The sequence below is a fragment of the Haliaeetus albicilla genome, chromosome 12 (assembly GCF_947461875.1).
Source record: "Haliaeetus albicilla chromosome 12, bHalAlb1.1, whole genome shotgun sequence".
NCBI classification, from domain to species: Eukaryota; Metazoa; Chordata; class Aves; order Accipitriformes; family Accipitridae; genus Haliaeetus; species Haliaeetus albicilla.
In genome coordinates, this window is record NC_091494.1 from 17504898 (window position 1) to 17526535 (window position 21638).

General features: G+C 40.7%; 1 protein-coding gene across 6 annotated transcripts in view; it reads left to right on the forward strand.

Annotated features, from left to right (window-relative positions):
• Positions 1–21638, forward strand: part of PDE8A (phosphodiesterase 8A) — a 171981-nt gene that overhangs the window by 98010 nt on the left and 52333 nt on the right. The window lies entirely within an intron of this gene.

Here is a 21638-nt window from a genome sequence, read left to right on the forward strand (position 1 = left end):
TGAGATTTTCTGAGAAGTTCATAGCAAGCAGTTACTTTAAAAGGTGCCAGTCACCTTAAAAACATCAATTTTTCTGCACTTGCATTTTTTTTTTCCTTCTGCTTTTCAGCTGGGTAGTTAAGTTGGGATCCTTGAGATGTCTGTGCAGCTAGGAATTGACTGCTAAAGTTGTGTTCAGGAAGCTTCTACTGCGTTCAGGAAGAGAGAAGCTGCTGCTGAAAGTCATTTTGGAACAAGAATTATTTTACCAAGAATTGGATCAGAAACGTCCTGAACCCATCAATCAAATCTTCGTGATTTTTGTGTGATCCTTTGGTTATATCAGCATAACTTTGTTTATTACACTTTTTGGCTTATTACGGAAGGTTAGGTTCACTGTTCATCAGTGATTTTCCTTTCTATGTTCAACTCTTACATTTCTCTTGCAATCATCTGGACTCTTTTTCCCCAAAGTAGACAGGTTTCTTTATCCCCACCTTTAAATGACCTAACATCATCTCCTTGCAAGTCAGTCCATTTGTCCATCTAGCCAAAACCATAGATTTTCTTGTTGAAACTCTTCTGCAGTGTTGAAGAATTTTAAAGTATACATTCCTAGTATATGACCTCTTTGGCTATATGGTGATTATTAATATTACAGAAGCAACTAAGAGGAAATTACATCAGTAGAGAAGATGAACTGTGCAATAGCAGAAGCTTTATTCACACTGAATACACTATTCATTTGCACAGAAAGATCATTTCTCAATTCAAAGAGGAATATTCTAATTTAAGGTCTAACTTCAGCCATATGTCAAAATCTCTACAGAAACAAAGCTTACCACTGTGCAGTGATCCTGTAAGAAACACATTCCCCTTTGTGGATGGGTGAATGGTAGGTGCATCTAACCCTTGGAGCTCTCGTTTTTCCTGACAGGCACTCTTTTTATATCAGAAAACATTTCAGTCTAGTCCATTGCTAATTTAATGTAAAGTGACCCAAAATAGGTGTAAAATATAGGAAATACCATAGTTAGTGGCCTCCAGGTTAACTCCCCCATAAACCTAGGCAAGGTTTTTATTACTCATTTAATCTGATTAGAAGATGCTTTTACATTGCACTGCAGAAGTAAAATTTCAAAGTACTCCTCCATGAAGCAAAATCATATGTAAAAATTTAATTGAATGTAGGTGATAACAACGGCTATTCCAGACACAGAAAGTTAAAAGGAGTTCTCTGTTTAGTTGCATGGGAAAAAGCAGGAAATGATGGCCTGGCTTGCAAAATCAATTTCAGTGGTATGGCATTGTAGAGATAACTGGAAAACATTTTGCATTTTGTGTCATATCTGCTAGTCTGGGCCTCAGGCCATTGAAAAAGGGGAGGGAAATCCTGTAAAAGTTACTATCCTTTTTGCCAGACCCTATCAAGAAGAGATAGTAACCTCTATGAGCAGATTGCTCAGCACAGCCACCCACCCTTCCTATGCTGTCCCCGCTTCTGTGCTTTCACACAATAGGATTCTGTAGTTTCATTTATATTTAAAACCATGTGCTGTCTGCCTTTGGTCACCATTTTCACCTCTATTGGTATAAATCAGAACTTAACAATGGAAGGCCCTGAATACGTGCACCATGTAGATGACAGACTTGTATAGTCATGTATCTGCACTCGGGTTGTGTCCCAACACTATCATCACTGTTGCTGCAGGTCAGAGCAAGGCCTCTTTCCCTAGCCATGTATTAGCTGTAAGCCTTAGTGGAATAGGGGGTTCTAGTACATGTTTTCGTCCTGAAGCTGTGGGGGTTTTTGCAGAAAACCTGTCTTCTGATAAGATTAACTTCTTGACATTGTTGGCCCACCTAGGTGAATATCATTCTCTGATAAATACTTTGGAGTTCCTCCAGACTGATTTGCTTATTCTTGGAAGTTTTTGCTAGTGATGTATGTATTTTTAATTTTGTCATGTAACCAAAGATAGAGGAGGGTTTAGAATGATCAGCTTCAGACAGGAGTTTGTTTTCTAAACCCTTACTTCTTACATTCAAACTGAGGAGTCAGGCAAGTATGACAGAACTGGTGCAAACTCATAGTCTGCTGAAATGGCAAATTAATTGAAACCAGGGGAATTCTGATGTAGGTAGAGTGAGGAATGAGAAGCAGTTTTGGGTTTTTTTTATAGACCTGTTTTTTACAGGCATTTGTTGCTCTTCAGGTGTGTGTTTTTATTTACTTATTTTTGTCTAGCCATTTGTTAGCCTATGGCTACTTGCCAGTATTTAGGAAGAACAAAGTCTGCTCAAGTCACAAGAGTTACATTGCAGATAGATTTGGCCCAGTATGTTTTCCTTGTCATTTGACTGCGGAGTTGACATGATTATTGGCGTGTCTTCCTCCCCAGGATTACATACTACATTTTTTTGTCTCCAAGGAGAGGAGAATTTGGCGAGAAGAGTTGAGAAGCATCTGGACGTCTGGCTCTTTCCTGTTGTTCCCTCCCTCTGTTACTGAGAGTAGGGCAGTCTCATGGACAGCTCTAAATTTAGCTGCTAATTTTCATTTTAGGAGTCTGTTCTGCTTAGATTTTGGCTAGGGGGGATACCTGGCTGAGAGAAGAGTCCTGGGATTGTACCTACTGAATTGCATTCCCCTGGGGAACATCCCTGTGTATTTTCTGTAAGGCCCCCAGATTTTCCCGGATCATAAAGCCCCAGTAAGGTCCTAGTCTGACTGTTTGCCAAGAGCTTCTCTTAAGAACTAGCTTGTTTAGAATAGGACTTAATTCTCTACATCCCTTTGAAAGGGATAGTTCAAAAGGCAATATAAAGGACCTGAAAAATGATATGCCTCGGTGGTCTCTTTACAAGTAGATGATTAGGGAAGAGAGTTTTTCCAGAGGATACCATTTTTCTTGATACAGTTGATTGGGTTGCAGTAGTGAAGCTCTATGTTTGCGGTCAGTGGTCAAATATTACTTCTTGCGGTTAAGAGATCTTTAAATTGGACAGAGATGGGCAGAACGACATTCAGTTAGAGCAAAAATGTCTTCCCCTACATTTCCTTTCTGCCTGCTATAACCTGGCTTTGAGTCATCGTTACGCCTAGCTGAGAGGTTATTTTTTTGGATCATGTTCGACAATTGCCCATAGCTGGAAAATTTGAGAGCAGATTCCACAAAGCAAACACTGAAATCCAAAAAGGAGATGTCATACCTACTGTTCGGTTTCACTGGCAGAGTTCTGAGCTTGCTTCACATCAAAATATTTTAACAAGAATATTACATTATATATTATATGTGCATATACATTATATATATCTGTAAAACTGATGGTGGTGTGATCATAATGAAATGGCACCTGCATTTCAGACACTGCCTTCCATACAGTCACTGAAGTTTGTCCTTTTTATTGAAATCAACTTTTTGCGTGTTTTAAAATAATGAGAACAGTTACAAAATATTTAGGGTATCAACAACATGAATTCTCAAAAATTATGTTTTCAGGATCACAAAGGTAAAGACTTGGAGTCAGATCTTAAACAGACCAAATCTAGTGTAGTTCCTAGATTTCCAGGGAGCAGCTCCAATTTGCATCAGCTGAAGATCTCTCCCTATTTCACTGAGACAGTAGTTTTCATGCAAAACACACCAGACATCACAGGATTCCAGTAGTTCCGGCCCATTTGTCTGCTGCTGCTAGGAAGTTGTTTACTCTTTTGTATCACTCTCTGCTGACGTCTGCTCACTGAACAATGTCATCAAATTTCCTGTTTTTTGGCTTGTGGAAAGTAGCTCCCCCACCTTATGCTAAAGCTTTGCTGCATGGAGATCTGTGGAGCCGGATGCACCCAGCAGACAGGATGTAAGGTTAAATGCAGCATAGCTAAATAAATAAAGTAGGTGTTCAGTTGTGAACTAGAGCTGCCTACTTATCAGGAGGATAAAGCTGACAGTTTAATATTGAGCCATGATAAAAACCCATATTTGTTTCAGGTTGTGGGTTTTTTTTAATGGCTTTTGGATTTTTTTTCCCATGAATGTGTTTTCTTGCAGAATTATGTTAGGAGCTTCCTGAAGCAGCCTGGAATAGTTTATAATGTGGTGCTGTATGTTGTATATGTGAAAACACCTCCATCCAGGTATTGCAAAACATTCTGCAAGCTGTTGACTGTGAAGCTGCTAGCGCTGTAATTCTGTAGACAGAAGAACTGTCAACAATGCATTCATCAATAGTTCCTCTACTAGCTAGTGCAGCAGAGTCTGGTTGCTGAGATCGGGAGTATTGAAACTCTGCCAGGGGTCTGATCCCCTTACATTTTTTGTTTGCTTGGGTTTTGGCCAGTGCCACAGGGTTATTAACTTCTACTTGGACAAGAACCAGTGATGAGCAGAGCAGACCTTAGTTCAACAGTTCTTCCAGACAAAGCTTGGGGCAGCTTTAGTCCATAATGCTAACATCATCATCATATTAGCCTCCTGTCATCCATAGCAAGAGGAAGCACCTATTGGAAAAAAAAACCACAAAAACAACAAACCCCAACCTTTGCAAAAATAGGGCACACTGTGTGCCTTATGGTACTTAAGTCTTGTGCTTCCCTAGCTCTTCTCTAGGTCTGTTGTGCTCTGAATGGTTCCCACCAGCTTAGCATTACTCTGTCTCCAAATCCTATTTTTCCTTTCTGTAAAGAGCTTGTGTATTTGGCAAAGAGCAGTTGATCACTTCATGAAAGCAGTTCTTGTAAAGAATCTTCTGAAGTCCTTTTTTAAAAAAACAAAACAACCCAGAAAAATTAAAACCTCCACAACTCAGAACAGTTGGAGTTGCCCTGCAGAGCAATGAAGAAGTCAGGGAGCATCTGATGACACACAAACAGGGTGTGCTGGAGTGGTATATAGGAACCAGCCCACCACTGGGGTGGTTGAGTTGGTTTTTTTTTTTTAAGGTTTTTATTAATGTAGAGCCAGAACATTTTGCCTAGTGCCTTTCTCTACTGAATTCAGTTTTGCTGCACTGTCTCAGTGATGTTTTCAGTAACTGGAGTTTGAGTACTGAGTGTGGAGCATGTGGGCTGTCACCTCATAGAAATGCTGAGTTCTCTTTGTCTTTTCTGACTTCTTCATGTTTGGGTCTGTGCAGAAAGAAAAATGCTGTTTCCCTCAGAGTATCTTCCTTTATGGTCAGAAAGGAATATAACGGGTTCCCCTCCAATAGTGTTCCTGTTCTTCCAGCATCCTGCATCCCTAATGGGGTCCATAGTCAGTATATAGAGAAGTGAACTGGATGCAATACCCAGTTATGGGTACTCGTGTGAATTTGCTTTGCACTTCTAGGTGTTTGGATGCATTTGCAATGGGATTGTCTCATTAAGATCATACCAATCCCTAAATGTGAACATTCCCCGAAACAGGATGCGAAGCTGGGTCAGATGTGGTCAACTTGCACTTCAGTCAGTTAAACCCTTGCAGTGAAAACCTTGCACTCTGCACAAGTAAAAATAAAGAAGTTGAACTAGTCCCTGGTGTAGACCTGCCCATAGCACAGGACCTACATCAGTCACCTTCCGATTTGGAACAAGCACTGTCTGTGCTGAGGGAGGCTCAGGAAAGAAGCAGGAAAGGAGACGGCTGCAGACAATGAGTTCAGTGCCTAGGCAAAGGTAACACTTCATCCAAACAATTGGCAGGGGCTTCTCTCTCTTTGTTTCTCCCTTGCCCTTCTTCCTCTCTGTGTATTCCCTGTTCCCTCCTCTACATATTTTCAGAGGTTCATCCTGTACCTTTGTGCAGATAACAGTGGTGATGTTTGATTCTTTTGACCTCTGCCCCCCCCATCACTCCTCTGTTTGCAGTACTGTCCTCTTAAATTCCTCCTGTCCTCTTTTGCATTCCCCTTCACAGCTTCTGCTGAAGTTTGAACTACTCATGGTGTTACAGACAATGAAAATAACCTTCAGGGCTCCATTTCCCCTGTGGCAAAGCTGGATGAAGCTCCCAGTTGCTTGTGCGGACTGTAAGGCTGGATAGAGCACTCCATCATTGGGGAGAGGGGACCAAGAGAGCACACTCTGCCACCCAGTCTGTTCTACAGAGATGGCCGGACGTGTGCACTGAAAACACAGTGGGCCCCAGGAGGCCTAATATAGTGTATTCCTCATCCTCCAGTGGAAGAGGAGAGCTCTGAACAAATTGTGCCTCCAGGGCACCTCAGTACCAACCTTCTTCCTGGGGCCTTTGACAGGGGTTGAGCCAAAGGGCTCAAAATCAGAGCCTTCTGCCTCCTGCTCCTGATTAAATTTATTCATAACTTGCCCTCATGGAGATTTATAAGTACAGGTGCAAGCTAAAACTCCTGAAAAGATGTCATTCATTTTATTTCTAACAAATAATTTGCAGATGTTTGCCGCTGACTCCTGGAGTGCTGATACAATCAGCTAGAGGCTCCAGTTGTTCAGTCTTGTGTTAGATGACAGAATAGAGAGTGAAATGAATGCTCTCACCATTGCCAGCCAGTGCCTTGCAGTCAAAGGGACACAGTTTTTCCAACCAGATGAAACTGGGAGAATTCCAGATGGGACTGGGAGAGTTGTGTCAAGAAAACAACTGGTAGGCACTGCAGTGATGGAACGGTAATAATTAAAAAGAAAATAAAAATAATCTTGTGTGACAGAAATACTGGAAATAATGGAACATTTCAGGAAGAAAATATGCTCTCATGTACTGTAAAAACTAGGTCTATACTTACCAGAAGGTGTTTCTTGCTGCAGACTCTGTGCAAAGCTTCTTACGTGAGAAACATTAATTTGCATAGTCCTGCTTGTAAAGGCTGTAACTAAATTCTCAAAGTTGAACGTGGGGGAAGTGGTGTTTTTTCTTGACTGGCAGAGCCAACAGATTCTTCTTACTCTAGAAAAAATAGCAAGCCAGAGAAATGGTAGTCCTGGTAATTCTATATGCCATGCAGTTTTTTTTTTTTAAAAATAGAATAAGCTAAAAATACAAAGGAGAATTGCAAAGCAAAATCATCAGTTAAGCTATTAAGTTGTCATAAACACTATGAAAATCTGTCTTAAAACTCTGTCTGAAGTAGAAATTAATATGTGGGATATAAGTAGAGACACCCATAGTTCCGGGTTTATGATATCAGCAAAATATTATTCCCAACATAGGCATGTTTCTCTTGTTAAAAGAAAAAAAATCAATCTTAAATGCTTTAAGTAGTATTAGTTTATGGTTCAAACAAGCCATGCTTTACTTCTGAAAGACTACATGGGTAGCAATGGCGGGGTTGTATTATTTAAGAATAAAGAAGGGGCATGAAGCTGAAATATCACACACGCTTGGCAGGCAAAGAGTTAGATTTGTCTGATGAAATAGTTCACAGGTGATGAGCTATTCAGCATTTAGGGCCAGCGGCACAGAGAAAGAAGGACACAGAGAGCTGTGATGGACATTACATTTGTACAAGTGTCCTTTTTAGCTTTCATTGCTCACTGAACTCAGAAATGGAGGTGTGCAAGGAGACAGAATCCCTGCACCAAATGCACTAGATAATCTCTCTTCCAATAGCAGGAAATTGTTGATTGTGTCACAAAACCACTGCAAATCTTGCTTGCTTCATCTGGAAAGTATTTCTGGGTACAACCTCATATTGTGGCCTGTGAATTTTGTTACTCTGTTTTGTGGGGAACATACTGTGAGTAATTTATGTCTAATGGAGTAGTGGTTTGATGCCACCTCTAATATTTTCCTGCTGTTTCACCGAAGGTTTGTTTGTTGGAATACATTTGAATGTTCTTAGCAAAATTAGATTACAAAATATAACTGGATTAAATTATATACCTCATAGTATATTCTGAAGTCATCCAGAGTACGCCATACTGGTTCAAATTAAGCAGTGAAGAAAAAAAGTAGAACTTTGGTGTTCTGTGGTAGGTGCCTAGACTGTACATGTTAGTGGTTCATACAGTTAGCCAAAATATATTCCTGTCCCAATGTAGTAGTAAAATTGCAAAGTTCAACATTTAGCAGCACACCATTTGTTTTGTCTTTGGAGGATAAGGACAAAAGAGATGCAGAAAAATCTGCTAACCACACAAATATGAATGTGGTAAGAACATTCGTCCTGGCCCAAAGTAACATGCAAACACATAAAACAAGTCAAATGAAACTTCCCATGATTGATAAAAGCTTTCCTAATCAAGAACACTGTTCTGTCCTGCATCTATAGTAAGTAATTGCAGCCTTATGTTCAAAGTTCATAGAGGAAGAAAAAGAAATCAGGTGATCTGAGTAATAAAACTTTTCAAGAGTCCGAGCTACATCATTCTTCAATGAGTTTATAGGTTTATTTTTATTTTTTAACTCTTCAAGTGACCTGTAGTTTTACTGTAGCTTTATTGGAACTGTTAATAAAGTGAGTCTGGCTTTTCCTTTCTGTCTCTTACATGACTTTATACTAGAAAACTCTTTATGCCTGATATCTAATTTATTTGTAACATATATGTTATATATTTATTGTTTCACACAGGCTATCTTTCTACCATTAAACTGGTTTATAGAAATGCAGTAGAATTTTTACACAAAACAGTAAGGTTTTTTTATTCTAGTCCTACAAATTTCCAGCTAGGTTCTGTGTCCTAGAAATCAGGCTGAGCTCAGAGTCATGCCATGAAACTACACTAAATTGGGTATTTCATTAATAGAATTTTTCTGTTTGCTTTGGACATTCTTCTAGTACTTCATTGCTTGGGGGGAAAAAGCAAAAGAAAATAAATGAGTACAGTTGGTTTTTTACTCAGCTTTGCTAGAGATAGAGAGGAGTTTCTCTTCTGTGTATTGCAGGCAGGTCTGAGGAGCTCTGAGTCCCCATAGTTTGGTTGTGCAGATACAACGTCCGTCTTCCCCGAGGGAGGACACCGAGGCTTGCAAATGAACATTTCCTGCTAAAATTTCTGGTAAAAGCTCCCTGCCAGAGCTATCAGCAGTCTGGATCACTGTCTGGGAAGAAACACTTGGTTCAGGGGAGGAAGAAGGAAATGGTGACTGTGAACTTATTAATGGTGTTGCCAGACAGGACTTTAATGTCTTATTTTCTCTTGTTTGTTCTTTGGCATAAACCAGCAGAGTGAGAAAGCAGAAATGTTCAGCGTGGACACGTATTTTGGATAGTTGCAAAACTGATTAAACAAGCTTCCATCTTATCAGATGCTGGAATTTGTATCCCAAGGGAGATTGATTTTGGATGGATGTTAGTTCTCTTTGCAACTAATCGGGGGGGGGGGGTTGCATAGGTGGACACCGTTTCATTTTATAATGACTAAGTGGAGCCTCTTTCTTTCATATAGCTGCTTCTTCTAATTCATCATTGTTAGCCAAGTGAGATGAGGATGTTGCTGCCTGGCTAAATGATGCAGCATGGAGCTCTGTGGCATGTGACAGAATAGCCCAGACTCCTCACATGTGCACAGCTCCAGCACTGATTCCTATCATAGGACAATTGTGGAAGTCTCAGTTACAACATCAGACCTTTTTATACGAGCTGAATAAATTTAGGTGTCAATGAGATTGTGCAGAAGGTGGTAGTACCTGGTGATCCTAATACTTGAGAAGCTGTTTTGCTGTGCTAGTCTCGACTCTGCTCTGCTCACATTTTGCAGTCCTTGCTGGGTGAGCAGAGAACCTGCTTATTTCAGAGATTGCACGTGGTGCTGGTGTACGTAAAAGGCCTGCTGTAGGATCTGAGAACTTGTAACTTAACAGGACTGATAAACCTTCTGGAAAAAAAATTTCTTGACATCCTACCTACATCATAGGGAAGGCAAGCACCGTTTTAAAATGGCTGTCCAAATGACACATGAAAAGTCCACATCTGCTTGACCAAATATACCTTTTAACCACTGCTAGCTGTGTGCTTATAAGTGTTCATGATGTTACACAGCAGTTATCTGTCTATGCAGTTTGCAGGTGAATGCACATGTTTACATTATAGATTTATTCCATGGTTTTGCATCTTCTCTTCTTACCCAGTGTTCTTATTCCTGCATGTTAGAGATACTTCCTTCCAACTTTGTAACTGCAGCAAGACTCTCTGTGAAAGGGTCACTGCTATCACGTAACTGGTAAAAGTATCTGATGCAAGTATCTCCACATGATGTCTCTCTTTCCTGGAAATCTCAAGGTTAAATAGAGATATATATGAGGCTATTCAACATCTATAAGTTATTATCCACATAATGGTGGTCCTTGTACTTTGAGAAATACAAACATTGTACCTGGAGAGAGTGTATCTAGATGGTACTGATGTCAATGAACTTCACTGTGGGCAGGAATTCATCTTAAGTGGATATTTGATACGCAGCTGAATTTCTTTCCCAGTTAACAACTAGAGTGGCAGTGTGCTTTATGGGCTTCCTTGTTGACGGGTTGTTTATTAAAAAGGAGCTGCCTCTTGGGAGACTGCTCTGCTGAGACCTCGGTTGCCACAGCTTTAGTCCTGTGAAACTTTACTAGGAGGTGGTAACGTATTGGTTGCTTGTGCATTTCTAGAGAGAAAATCATGCTCCATAATAATTTATTTTATACCAGCAGTGTCTTCCTTGGCCTATCCAGCAGTTCTTTTGTAAAGGAAATGCCTACCTGTAGGCAGAACGTGCAAGATTGCTCTGTATCAAAGATAAAGGTATAGTTGATTTTTTTAAACAGATTTTTTTCAGTTAAATAGAATGGAGTGTGCCTACCACAAATCCAGATAGAGTGAAATTCTGTTTACAAGAGAACTAGAATGAAAAGTTGCTTTGCTGCATCAAATTCTATTTAATTGCAATTCTGATTATAATGAAAACCCCACTTTACTAAAGACATGCAAAGTTTAGGGGGATCAGTATAACTGTAAAAAGGTTGTACTGTACTTAAGGAAAAAAAAAAAAGAGTGATCCCATCTACCAAGCGTGTAATATTTAACGAGCTGTGGGCTGGCAGAAGCACTGTGTGTTACTGAACCAGACTCAAGCAGAAAACCAGGGTCAGGTTTCAAACTACCCTGTAGGTCCTCAGAAATGAAGAGGCATCTGTATTAGCGGAAACCAGTCACTCATCCCCTCAGCCAGTGAAGTTCCTCGTGGTCAAAAGAAAGAAGGGATCCCCAGCTCTCTGAAATCCATTTGTCTGTTTTCCTCCTTATGATAAAACCTGGAGTTAACCTGTTGGATTGGTCACTGGTGTGAACAAGCAAAATTATTGCTAAACCTTAGGGTGAAAAAAGGATGTACTACTGTGAATTTCCTGTATTTTATAAAAAGACATCTTGAATATGTCTGCAGTCTCAAGTCTTCATTTATTGGAGATGTAGTTCTCTATTTAGAATCTCTATTTGAGTGCCAAGAACCTTTCTTTTGGTTTTCTCAAATAGCAGTAGACAGTTGCACTCGGCCTGGTAAACCTGTATTCAATAAAGAAAAATACTGAAATGTTTATTATCAGTATTGAACACTTCTCTTTCACTGTACTGGCCTCTGTACCACTGCCTTAGCATTTGTTCTACCTGCAAAATTACATCAGAGAGACTGCATCTTTCCTGTCTTTTAGAGCAGTTCCCAGGCAGGGTACTGGATAGAGCACAAGTGAGTTCATGCTTACTTAAGGTGGGCAGAACACACCTTTTGGACCATACAGAAAACCACATGCCGGTGGTGTCCAGCAGGTTCACAGACACCTGAGTAAGCTGTGTGAAGGTGGTGTGCGTGGCAGATGGCTGGGAGAATGGGGAAGAAGGAGAGTGAGGCAGCTCCATGCTGTCACCATCCAGTCTCGGAGGACTAAAATCAACTGGCGTATCCAGGATGCCCACATATGCAGAGGCTGGAGATGTGTAAGATAACGTAGCAATCACAGGAGCTTGTATTCAGTTCTCAGTTGGTCAGGAGGGGTAATCTCAGTTTGCAACCTGCACAACTGTAATCTGACAGCAGTTTGCTGCAGGCTGTTTGACACTGCTTGGGAAATGTGGGCTTTTATGATAATGGCTGGCAGCAGATAGAAAAAATTACTATGGTCAGTAAAGCCTGAACTGTATCAGCGCAAACAATGAGTTATTAGTGACAACAGAAAAAGCAAGTTTGTTCCTTAACAAATGGAGGCTTAGGACAAAATAAAGATCTAGGAAGCCTAGCAGATCCACTGACTGGTTTATGCTATTTTTGTGCTATACTCTCTTGCCTTGCTTGGTCTGTTTGTGGTGATTGCAGTGTTAATAGATCAAGGCATGAAGTTTGTTTGACATAAAGAAAGTAAGTGGAAATCTTCCTGATGGACTGGAACTTCCTTTTAGTCAGCTGACTGTTCAAATCCACATGGTTCAAGGAAAACTGCCACTGAAATTCATGTGCATAGAGAAAAAAAATAAACCTGATAATGATGGAGATCTGTTGTATCCTGATGCATCTGTAATCATCTCTAAAATAAAGCTAGTAAGTGGTATCCACTAGAAAGAAGAGAACTAGCTGATAGATATGAAACAGATTAGCACTTATTGCTACACTCCAGGATCTTGCAGAATCACAAGAGAGCAAGCAGTTTTAATAATATTAAACAATAGAACTACTGTGCCATATTTAAGTCTCCCAGAGTGCCGTGCAGCTCAACTGTTAAAGTGCAGGCAGCAAGAATTTCCCTCTGGGCCAGAAGAATGTAGTATTTGTACTAAAGTGTCTGCTCAAGTGGGGGGATGGAAAGTCAGCTACAGCCTGCCTGCAAAATTAATACACCTGAGGCAGCAGCAGGCAAATGAGAAGTTCCTTTTCAGTTAGACAAAGATGTTGGTAAAGCTGAGGCTGGATTTATTTGTTTGGAGTGATGCAAACCCCAACGTATTTAATGCTCTGGTTTCAAATGTGTCTTGGCTGATGACCTGCAAGACTTAAAGACCAATTTCTTCTCTGTCTTCTTGGCTAGCCTTTACATCTGGGTAGAGGTTATTCCTGCCAACCAGAGAGGAGAGCACACTGGAACTTTTATATTGATGCCGGCGTATGAGGAGTTAGTTGGTCCCCAGAGCTCGGTTATAGCTCTCCTAGCCAGTGGAGTAACCAGACTTGTGTCAGGTGAGGGGAAAAAGGGAGAGGAAATGGGTCTCTCAGCCTTCTGGGAGTTGCTAGATGCACCATTTTTATGTGGCTGCCTTTAAAGCGTTTTGTGAGATGGAGTGTGGCTGGTCCTGATTGCAGAGGGGAAAAGAGAGTGCTCTCAGAGTTGTTGGAGTGCAAGGGAATAGGTGCTGAAACTCGAGAGGTGTAATACCCACACATATGTGCTGTTCAGCTGCCCACAAGGTAACGTCTCATAAAGGCAATCACAACCCTTATTTGCAAGAAACCCCAGAATACCAAGGATGCCTGACTTTGGAGGACATTTGCTCTGAAGTGGAGGGTATTCTAGCTCACCCTTGAATTTTGTCAAAAACAAAAAACCCATGAAATTAGGTGCTAGTGCCTTAAAGATGACTTCTTTTTTCATCTGAAGCAATTCAGTTTCTGCATGTTGCACATTCTATTCCTGTTACCCTTAAGCTGGACTCTCCAAAAAGATAAACACTTAAAAACTACATTTGACTTTGAACAGCTGAAAATGTTCATGCTACATTTTTTTGCATTGATAAAGGCATCCATTTCTGCAACCTATGTATAGAAAACCATCATTATAGGGTTTAAAAAATTCTTCTAAAGTACAAGCCAGATCATTTAAGCTGCTGTTTTTCTCTTAGCACAGGATATAACTACAAATGCTCTACAGCATGCCCTCACCACACAGAAATATTTGGCCGTAGTTTAGTGAACAGCCCAGGGATCCGACATGGGGAGAGCTCACAGCCTGCAGACAAAGATCTGTGCCTATGTGGCCTGAATGGAGAAGTTCTTGAAAAACTTTCAGTCAGAAAGTGGAGAACTTAATGAAGACCCCACTGAGCCATCTCAAATCTTAAGATGGTGAAGGCCTAGAGCATTTAAATTCAGTGCTGGTTGGTCATAAAAGCATTTGGCAAAATGATTACCATGGGGCACAGACCAGTGTGTGAAGGGTATTCACATCTCCAGGGTTGTTGTGGAGCATGATTCACATTTTTTCTCTTCTAAACAGGCAAATAGATGAAGTTTCAGGCCCTGTGTACTTGTGCATAGCATACAGGTCTGTCAGGGATCTCTGAATCAGGTAGATGGTGCAGCAAATACAACTTGCTAGGTTTGAATAGCTTTTGATGTGAGGAGTGGTTTCCATTCAACTTTGTTCTCTTTGGACAGAAAAAGTCAGTGTGGATTAATGAGTAGATGGCTTTCTTTTTCTGTCTTGTCTGTGATTGATTCCATCCCTTTTTGGTGCACAGTTCATTGAGAATGAGGACCCTTGTGGAAGTACGTAGTGTGAGATTTGCATAGTCGGTTTGCTGGAGTTGTATCTGCTTACTTAGAAACCTACGATTTAACACTGCGGTTACCGAGTTGTGATGTAAATTGTATTTGAGTTATCAGAAGCTATCATTTTGAATTCCAGGAATCCGTGGGTGTTTTCCAGATACCAGCTGTTATCAAATGGTCCCAGTATTACCAGTGCCTGCTGCTGTCGGTTGGCCAGGAAGCAGGGGGACCTGATGCTGTGCCGAGGGATACCAGGACTCGGCACAAGGTGTTCTGAGACTGGTTTTCTTCCCTGGTGCCTTGGTTCCTCTGAATGTAAAAATGGAAACAGCAACCATTTCCTCCCTCTACAAGTTTTGAGATCTATGTAATAGTGCTGTAGGCACGCTAAGTGATAATGTTTTTTATATTATCACTTAAATACCATGTCAAGAGCTAAAAAATTCCCCCAAATTGTTAGCGTGTTCTCTGTAAAAGTTCTGACCTTTAGCAATGGCAGGGACTGCTGACTGCCTTTTTGTCCTGTCATTGTACAACGTTACCACAGTGGGCCACTCTTCTGGGCCAGAGGCCACCCAGGCCTTACCGCATTACAAATAATAATAAAAGTCACTTTGGGACAGCATCGTTAATTATTCCCTACAAAACAGAATGATTCACTTTTGCTAGTGCCACACTTGCAGCTTGATAACCAAAGTTTCCTATAACGAATAAAGGGAGAATTTATAAACAGTACAAAATGGGAGTTCTCAATTGTGCCTGAAGTGTGCTAGAAGGCAGCGAGCCTGATTTCACAACAGTAGTACTCCAGTTTTGTTCTGACTTAGCTTTGCTTATTGCAGTGGAATAACACTGGAGAAATGCAGTGGGGAATTAGGTCCAGAATACAAACAAACAAACATATATAATAATGGTTGGCATGTGTGGCAAGCCAAACACGTAGCCAAAAATCAGCAGGGTCCTCCTCAGGCCCGGGAGAGGCCTGGTGAAACTAGGACAGCCACAGCGTTCAGTGCTGTGTGCTGGCACACCAGTGAAGCAGTCCCAGTCCCAGCTGGGTGTAGGTATCTTCTGAGCAGCTTCCTCAGGACCTGGGTTAGCCCAAAACTTGCCTCCAGACTGAACAGTGGATGAGGGGCTGGATTTTAGGAGCAGTAAAGGTGTTGTCAGGAACGCAGCGAGTAAGAGAGTGGGTCTCATGGCTGACAGGAGCAGCAGCCTGACTTGAGAGCTCTGGCAACTCATTATGCTCAATAAAGCTTTTCTCACAAAAACCGCAAGCTGTCCAAATTCTGTGTTGCTAATGATATGAATCAGAGGCCAGAGTCTGGCTCTCAAGAGCTCATTTATGCAAAACTGGTTCACAGCTGGTACTAAAACTTAAGAAATGGATTAAGAAAACAGAGGGTGTGTTACCCCATCGCTTACACTATCTGTTGTATCATTACATGGCAGCATCACAGATAATTCTTCGAGGAATTTAAACAGATTTAAACCAGAAAATAGATAAAAGGAAAGATACCAGAACAGAATCTCAGGTGATCTTCAGACCTTGTAATATAGATCTAAATCTGTATTGTTTTGTTGACAGAGATGCTTCAGTGGGAACCCAATTTAGATTAATGTAAATGGTAGATTTTATCAAAGCAAATTGTACTGAGTCAGAATGCTACATTATGTAAATTACTGAGTCTGTGACATTTGTCTACAGCTTTTATGAAACAAATAGGAAAAAAACATCAAGGGCTGGAATTAACAGGTTTCACCTAGGTTGAACAGCAGTTTTGGTAAATTTTAATTGCTTTTCAGAACTCTTGTCTTCGTATTTCAGCAAAGAATAAACTGACTACATACAGCTTAGGGTCTTTGAGAGACGGGCTTACCTTTGTCCTTGAATCTGTTGAGCAAAGGTAGAAACCTTGGACGTTTTGTTCCCTCTTCTTCTTTATTCAAACTTGATGTGGCCTCCAAACAACAAAAGAAGTAGCTGCATGGGGCCAGACTCCCACTTCATTTACACTGAAGTAAATTCAGCATGTTTTCTTTGTATTTGGTGGAATTACTCTGAATTTTCACTGTTGCTTACCAGGTTGGAATTCAGCCTGTGGACTATAAGATTAATTTTGTCCTCTGAACAGTTGTGTGTGTTAGGAAGATCTGCTCAGCCAGCATTTTATGTTACTTGTGCCAATGTTAAGTTTGTAACAAAACAGTGCTGTCAAGGTCTGCAAGGAAGATGTGAACAGTGATGTTAAGTGTCTAGCAGGAAGTGCATGGCAAATAGGAAGCTAAGTGTTAAATTCTCTACTTAAGTAGATTTCCACTGAGAAAGAAATAGGTGAATGACCATGGATTGGATTAGTATTCATATATTCCAGAAAATGATAAAGAATGTTATAAACAAAGAAAAATGTGAATAGTGAAAAGCTATAGCTGATCCTGAACATGGAGACTTTCTTGCCCAGAAATGTTAGCCACACTGAGTCACAAAGTCCCTCTCTGTTCAGAGAGAGGCACCATGCGGGTATGACCTGGGCGGACTAGATCCTGGACCTTGTCATGCCAGTTTATACTGAGTGGGTTATTTCCTAGCTTTCAGCATCCAAGAAGATTTGGCTAAAGTTTCTTAGAAAGGGTAGTATCGTGTAGAATTCAAATTTCTGCCATTAATAGATCCTGAATCAATTAAAGTTTAAGGTATGGTATAAATCTATGAGTTCAACTGAGCTTTCATTTTCTGGGGTGATAAATCTATGCTTAAACCAGCAGGTTAAGAAAAATTGTATTTTTTCCTTTGTAAAATTAATCCCTTTGTTTTTCTTAGAATTATCAAAATTCAGTTTATGTTAGCAGTCCTATAGCTCCTAGCATATCTTGATGATCAAGACTGTCAAATCTTGCTGTGATGAGTCAACTCATGCTGATTTATATCATGTACCTAGTACATGCAGAAAACTTAAGTATATATTTTAAAATTAGATAGAACACTTTTTTGTGATGTCTTAAAATACTGATCTGAGTAAAATGATGAATTTTGCTGGCTGTAGTCCATTAGGACCAGCGATAAAGTCTTATGTCTAATTACTGTGTCATATATTAAAATAACTCAGAGCCGTGAGGGTGAAGTCTTTATTTGAAGAGGCAGTTATTTAGTGTTTAACTACTAACAAATTCTCTGCTCATTGTCTGCTTTCTAAACGCAGTTGTTAGCTGTACAGCAGCAGCTTCCATCTGCAATCCATTCAGCAGAAGTTTATGTCACTGCTTTGTTCAAGTCAGTTGCAGGAAAAATAAGCTATTGCATCTCCTCCTGCAAACTCTAACCTGGAAAAGGTGAGAAGAGCAGCAGGAGCAGAAATGCTACCAGCTGCCCTTTAGGGAGGGATACTAGCAGGAGGCCAGGGCTGTGCATGGCAATTACATGCCCAGACGAAGAGTCATTCCTGTCATCTGCACAGCCCCATCTGTGGCAGAACGGAAGTGATGGAGCAGTTGTGGATTGTGGAGGAGGATTTCAGGGAAGCGCTCCTGTTCCCCAGGACGCCAGCAGCTCCCTGGCCAGCCCTTCTCGTGAGTGAGTAGTGCTGCAGCAGCCTGCGGTCCCAGCTCTGATGAGGGTTACCTTGGGCTGTGCAGGGCTCTGCTTTAAAACATCCCACAAAAGCTTCATAAAAGAAGTGACTTAAGAAAATCAGCTTCCAGAAGGAATGTGTTTGCCTTTCCATAGCAGGAGTATTGCCTGGGAGTTAATAGCCAAAGGATTTTTTGGGGGCTGACTCTGCCCTTTTAGGAGGTTTGCTTTCCTCTCCAATTGGTAATGGTAAGAGAGGCATTTTGGAGAAAGCCAAGATATGAGACCTCTAGCAAATAGGAGACCTGTGGGCTGCTTTGATGTGTCCCACACACCAACAAGGCAGTTTATCGCCATAGGGAGCATGTGGATCAAGCTGGCTTTATTCCGCCCTTTATTCCTTTCTACTTTTATTCATTGAGCAAATTCGTTTAAATTTTTTCTAGCTGTAGGAAGGAAAAAAAAGCAACCCAGCAACCATGAACAGACCACTCCTGTAGATTCTGTTCCGGTAAAATATGAAGAATGACTCATAGCGAGCAGTACTTTACCAGGTTATATCAGGTCAACATTGGGTTTGTTGTACTTTAATCAGATCAGTCACAGTTGTTTGGGTCTGGCTTTTTAAAGCTTATTTCAGTTGTTTTTATTTACCAAACATTCACTTTTCTCTGGACATTGGAAACATGAAATATTTCTAGCAGCAATCTCAATATTTGCAAGTTAGCTGCTACAGTGTGCAGATCATTTCTAGTGAGTGTTAAGCTGCACACAGCAATCAGTAGAAGACCTTGCCACTGACAGCTATCATATGTGTGGCTAATGCCATTGCCTTGGGACGGACCTCACTTTGTGCCAGGGCCAGGCCTGGTTTGACAGAACAGAAAATACGGTGTTTAAATAAGAAAGGCAGTTTTGGGGGAAAATAAGTGCTACCAGCAGTAGTTCAGCAGGTCAGAGAGTGTAAAATGGCTGCAATTGCTGTGTGCAAGCATTTAAAGTAGCCTGGAGTTGATTATCTGCTGTGTCTCTAAGCAGAGGGTGTAAACACTTGCTGCTGCGGTAACTGAGCTGCTGTCTGCAATTAAAGCTAACTAGTAGTTGCTGACCTGCTATTACAGGCATCTCTCACTCCCCAGACCTAGAGGAACTGAGCTGCAGCTGTTGTGGAAATGCACTAGCACAGATGAGCCAAAAAGGTTTGCATTTTCAAAAGCCTGAGGATTAGTTACTGTTGCAAACTATTGTAGCGTTTAGATGGCTTTGAGACCATGAGCCCTGGCACCCGTCTGCACTCTTGGGGTGGTTTAAGTACGGGGCTGCAGTAAGAGCATGCTATGCTGTCAGAAATTTGCAGCAGGACCCCATCCTACCATCTGTTTGATTTGGTCCCTGGCTCCAAGTTACAGGCTGGCCTCTAAGGTTGTTTGGCCAGGGAAGGATTTTCAAAAGACTTGCATTCATAGTCAGGGTGCTGAAAGTGTCCTGGACTCAGGTCTAGCCACAGTCACGTATGCTGTACTTAGTCATGAAGTTTGCATCAGCGGCTCTTTAGCAAGGGACCCAGCCCAGGTCTATCACGATCAATTCCAGGAACCTGCAACTAGTTCTACCTCTGTCTTCTCATACACTTTCTTACAGGTGTGTGCCTGCCTGGAAGGCTGTCACATGCATAAGTCATGTCTGTCAATCTGAAAATATAGTTGGGTTTTTGTTTTTCAAGTAGGAAAGAAACTTCAAGGAAGAAGTAGCAAAAGGTGTGAGTGAATAAAGATGTGTTTGTGCAGTTACTATACATGTGAGCTTTGGCTGGGATTGGTTTTGTTATAAGCTTGCAGCGTTAGAAGTGTTTTTAAAGCTCATTTATTTTACCGATAGTTCAGAGTTTCTGCTAATCCTTGCTGAAGCCTTGATTTTTGACACAGTACTTAATCAGCATGTTACTTCTCAGTGCTACCAGCAGCACACAAAAAGTTGAAATGATTAATCAAGTTATTTTAACAGATTTCAACAGGATTAAGAATTAACTGGAGTTCACCAAAATTTTCCAGCTGAGATGCAGACCAGGGTTTTTCTTCTACTCAGGACAGCAAGTTAACACGTAACAAGTCAGTTTCTCTCATTTGGGCAGTGCTTGTAACTTAAGCTGAAATGGTGCATAGACAAGTATTTTCAGTGTAGAAATGGTGGCAGGTTTCTGGCAGAAAAGTGTTTTTTCAGGCTCAGTCCTTTAAATACTTTGATGACTATTAATTCACAACCTTTTTATGAGAAAGAACCAGCTGAAAAGCAGTAACTGGCAATATTGGGTTTATCTCATTTGTTAAAATTCCCCTTGGACTGGGACTGGTAGTCCAAGGGTACGCTGGCCTGATAGATGGGGTTTTACATACTCCCAAATGCCACTGAAGTTCAGTTCTGGATCTGAACTTAACAGCTCAGGCCCATCTCTTGGTGAAACTTACAACACTTGCTGCTTTATGCTGGCAGCTGGAGCGTACAAAATAAATGTTTCAAAATCCAATTTGAAGTGTGGTTATGGTCAGAGAAGTGACTGTAAAAAGGCATCTCTTACCCAATAGATATGCTTCCTCTGTGTCCTTCAGGCATTTCTGCTGATCTTACTGATTCAGGACAAGTAGTTACTACTGTCAGTGCTGCAAAACCAGTAACACTGATGCAAAGAGCTGGATTCCCTCCTGCTATGTGTATTATCAGCAGAAGTATTGCTATTTTCTAGTGCAGATTTTGAATAATTGGATGATGGCCACAAGGGAGAATGAAGCAGCTTGATTTTTCCAACCGAAGAGAGATTTTGGGTCTCAAAATTAGAAAAAATTGACTGGAGAGTATTTAAACTAAGCTGATCTGACCAGAATGGCTGAGAGTAAATCTGAAACCCCTCCATGTCATTTTAAGATCAGCTTTTAGAAGCCCTCTTAAATAACACAGGCAAACACTGGTTCCTAGCTTGTTTTTGCAGGCACTATGTTGCTATTTTTCTTGCTTATTTAATGTTGCAATGATGATTTCCAAGTTGATAAATAAATAAAGTCACACATGAGAAACTCTGAGGGCTGAGCAATGGAGCAGTAAGGTCATAGAAAGAATGGAGCATGTAATTCTAAAAGATTTTTCTGCAGGATATGCTGATGATTCTTTAAAATTACTTATTGGAAAAATTCTAGGCTGCAAAGCAATAAATCTGATCTTCAAGTGTGGTTTTACTTTGAAAAACAACAATGTAAAAATGCCACTGTTGTGCTCAACAGATCTTTTCTTTGTACGTATGAATCCAGAGATATCTTCCATTTACTGCATTGCCAAAAATAATTTTCTTCTGCTTTTTTACTCCAGTTACCTTTGAAGAGTCTATGTAACTCCAAGGACCATTGGTTTCCCATTTTGAATGCTTTTATTTTTCATTTCTGAAACAAGAGGTGAAAAATATTTAAGCACATGAAAGTGCAGATACTTGTCTCATGGGAATTCCCAAAGAACTTAACCTGTGTAATCCTGTTAGTCTCCCTCTTTAGAAAGTCCGTCCCATACCAATTGAAGAGTCATTCATGTTCAAGCTTGATTAATGTTTAATCGTATCAAAGAGAAACAGTTGTGATAAACAGCACTTCTGGTCATTGACCTCCATTCCTTGAAGTGACACATGGGAAGGAAGGTTCCTAG